This window comes from Patella vulgata, chromosome 4 (genome assembly GCF_932274485.2).
Source record: "Patella vulgata chromosome 4, xgPatVulg1.2, whole genome shotgun sequence".
In the NCBI taxonomy this organism is placed as follows: Eukaryota; Metazoa; Mollusca; class Gastropoda; family Patellidae; genus Patella; species Patella vulgata.
Genome location: NC_065882.2, coordinates 1,157,805 through 1,161,741, shown reverse-complemented (window position 1 = coordinate 1,161,741; position 3,937 = coordinate 1,157,805). Strand labels below are relative to the sequence as shown.

Below are 3,937 nucleotides of genomic sequence, written 5' to 3'. Positions count from 1 at the left end.
ACGTCTTCGTCAACACAATCTTCGGTTAAAACCTTCAAAATGTAGTTTTCATCAGACTTCAATTAAGTATCTTGGCCACGTTATTTCTGCAGATGGCATTCATACAGATCCTGATAAAATTGAGACCTTAAAGTCCTGGCCTATTCCTTCAACCGTGGAAGAAATTCAAAGTTTCTTGGGTTTTTGTGGGTATTTTCGTCGTTTCATCAAAGATTTTTCTAAAATAGCGAAACCTTTAACTGATCTCCTCGTTGGTCATTCTACTACTAAAAAGAAAAGATCTGCTAAAATTTCACCTGTGTTTTTCTGGGGTCCTGAACAACAGAATTCATTTGATTTTCTTATTTCTCAATTGATTTCATCACCTGTATTAGCTAATGCTGATTTCACTAAACCTTTTGAAGTTCACATTGATGCCAGTACACGTGGGTTAGGAGCAGTTTTACTCCAAGATCAGGATGGTAAAACACGTGTTGTTTCATATGCAAGTAGAAGTCTTTCTAAATCTGAACGATTGTATCCTGCAAATAAATTAGAATTTCTCGGATTAAAATGGGCTGTTTGTAAAAAGTTTCACGATTACCTTTATGGGAATAAATTCAATGTAAAGACTGATAATAATCCTCTTACCTATGTATTATCTTCTGCTAAACTCGATGCTACTGGTCATCGTTGGCTTGCCGAATTATCTACATATGAGTTCTCCCTGGAATATTTGAGTGGAAAACAGAATACCCTTGAAGATGCTTTATCTCGTCTTCCATATAATAAAGTTAACAATTCAGTTGTCTCTGCAGTCACTTTAGCTCATGATATAGATGAAGGTAGAGTTCAGTCCCTTTGTTGTACACAAGATGTTTCACTTCCAACTGTTTCACCACCGGTTGATTCCATTATTATCGACAGCAGCCGTATGAGAAGATGTCAACAAGCGTGCCCTTCTTTAAAATCTGTTTTTAAATGTGTTCAGACTGGAGTTAAACCGACATATGATTTTTTACGCAGTTTTGATCAGGAAGCCAAACATATTCTTCGCCATTGGGATAATTTATTTATTATGGATGATATTCTTTATCGCAAATATTCAATTTCTGTTTCATCTGGTCCCATTTTACAGATGGTTGTTCCTATTTCTCTTCGAGACACTGTGTTTACTTTTCTTCATGATAATATGGGTCATATGGGTAGGGATCGTACTCTTGATCTTTTTAAGTCTCGTTTCTTTTGGCCTGGAATGTCTAAATTCGTAGAAGATAAAATCAAATTGTGTTCACGCTGTATCCGCAGAAAATCGCCTAACATTTCAGAAAGAGACCACTTATCAATATTAAAACTTCCCAGCCTCTTGAATTAGTATGTATGGATTACCTTTCCCTTGAACCTTCAAAGGGTGGCTTCGAAAATATTTTGATCATTACAGACCATTTCACTAAGTATGCAGTTGCAATTCCCACGCAAAATCAGACAGCTAAAACTACAGCCAAAGCCATCATCCATAATTGTATTCTTCCGTATGGTATTCCCGCTCGTCTTGACTCTGATCAAGGTCGAAATTTTGAAAGTGATGTAATTAAAGAAATGTGTTCTATTCTGGATATTAAGAAATCCCGCACCACTCCTTACCATCCTATGGGTAATGGTCTTACTGAACGCTTCAACCGAACCTTAATGAATATGCTTGGTACTTTATCTGATGATCAAAAGCAGAATTGGAAAGATTATGTACCGTATCTTGTTTACGTTTATAACTGCACTAAACACGTTTCAACTTCTTTTAGTCCATATTTTTTAATGTTTGGTCGACAGCCTAGGTTACCCATTGATTTTATTTTTGGTACTTATTCTTCTCCATCTGATATACATACTTTTTCTAAATATTCTCAAGATTTTCAACAACGGTTTCAAGATGTTTATAATATTGCTCAAAAGAATATTCAATGCGCTCAAGAAAAACAGAAATTTCATTATGACCTCAAGTCACGAGGAGCTACATTAGATATCGGAGATTTTGTATTGGTTCGTAATGTTCAGATTCGCGGAAAGAATAAACTCGCAGACAAATGGGAAGAAGATGCTTATGTTGTTATTGCTCAACCCGACCCTACTATTCTAGTTTACAGTGTAATGAAAGACGGTGATTCATCAGCACGAACTCTTCATAGAAATCTTTTACTTCCGATCAGTGCTAAGGGCGTTCCTGTATCTAAATCCTCTTTTAACCCATATTTAAGGTCAAATAATTCTTTCAATTGTTCATCATTATCAGATGATTCACAAGTTCTGGCACATGCTTCGCTTTCAGTTTCCCCGGATCTAGTTTCTGAAGTTACTACAGACCCTTTTATTATTCCGGTTTCTGTTTGTACTCCTGTTCCTGTATCCGATTTATACTCAGTGTGTAACCCTGTTGTTTCAAGTATCCCTGTTAAGGATGTCAATTTTATTTCGGATAAAGTTGCTAGTTCAGATTTTGTTTCTAATTCACCTGTTTCCATAAATTCTACTGCTAATTCAAGTATTACCAGGGTGTCTAGATCGTCAATACCCGTTCCTGTTATTTCAACAAGAGTTTTAAGGTCGCATTCGAATAAAGTTGCTACTCCAATCAAGAAGTCCGTTATCCCTATTCCCGTTAAACGATCACAACGAATAAAACATCCCCCAGTTTGGTTTGATTCGGATATTTACGATTTGAAGTAGTTTTTATTGCAAATAAGGTTATAGTTATATTTTTCCGTGTGTTTGGGTGTTTTTTTTTTGGGTTTTTTTTATATGTCAGTGACGGGGACGCCACTTCTCCTGGTGGGGAGATAATGTGGTAGTGTATATTTGTGTATATTTGTATTTATTGTATCTTGAATATTTGTTGTATTATTGTCCCTTTAATATATTAGTTATTTATGGTATATTTGGTGTTCGTTGTATTGTCCCTTTAATAGTCCATCTCTAAGCTGGTTAAGAATATCTTTACAACAGCAAGTCTAAACTCTACTCACTTTTAACTCACTAAAATAACCACATCTCAGCTTCTCTTTCAAATCTCACTTGCATCTTAACCTTGTTACAAGGAGGATCACATTCTGTCACTTGGTAAGTTTTATATTTATTTGACTGACTTTAATATTTTATCTGTTTAATATGGTAATGTAATTAGAATATATTTATATATGAAATAATTAAGTTATTAGTATATTTCTATAAGTATTTTCATAAGTATGTTTGTGTAATTGAGAATATTCTACTCTCGGCTATTTAGTGTTAATTTATTCATAACCTTAATTTCAGTCTTTGTGTCATACTGTGTCTGTATGGTAGCCATATTTAAGACATCAACCCTATTATAAACTCCTATTTTATAGGGTATGTATATGTATTTGTATGTAATTGTATTAGTTAAAACTCATTGTAAATATCTTATTCATTCCTTTGTTTCAAATCAATTATTTCCCGCCACTATTTTAAATATATGTATATAGTGTAAACTATTACTATTCTTGATTTTTATACATTTCTTTATGTCTTTCAGAGTTTTTTTTATATGTATACTAAATTGATGATCCACAATAAAATCCTGAACCCATGACCTGGTGTTTTGTTCGTCTTTGTGAATAGAACCCTGCTACACATGCAAATCATGAACCACTAAAAGGAGCTGACAGAAACATTAGGTTAGTTTTCCCCTTACTTATGTAATAACATTCAACAATATCTAATAAATGACCCGTCCCACAGTCATGTAAGAAACTAATTGGTCAATTTTAACCATGGAACAAATGTGTTTATAAAATATGAGAAAACATCAAATTATTGTGTCTCATCTCTGTACAATCAAACTGTGATTTTGGAGCTGGCTCACGAACCTTGGGGTCCTAGAAAGTTTATCTGCATTATCAATCCTGGTTTTCGAAGGTCAGCAATAAAGGACGGGGGGATGTGT

The 3,937-nt window shown here is 34.3% G+C and overlaps 1 long non-coding RNA gene across 1 annotated transcript; it reads left to right on the top strand.

Annotated features, from left to right (window-relative positions):
- The first annotated feature begins 2,793 nt into the window (after positions 1-2,793).
- On the top strand, positions 2,794-3,590 carry LOC130012342 (uncharacterized). Its single transcript, XR_008787768.1, has 3 exons — positions 2,794-3,090; positions 3,286-3,360; positions 3,527-3,590. It is a non-coding gene; the product is annotated as an uncharacterized LOC130012342 (long non-coding RNA).
- Positions 3,591-3,937: the final 347 nt, after the last annotated feature.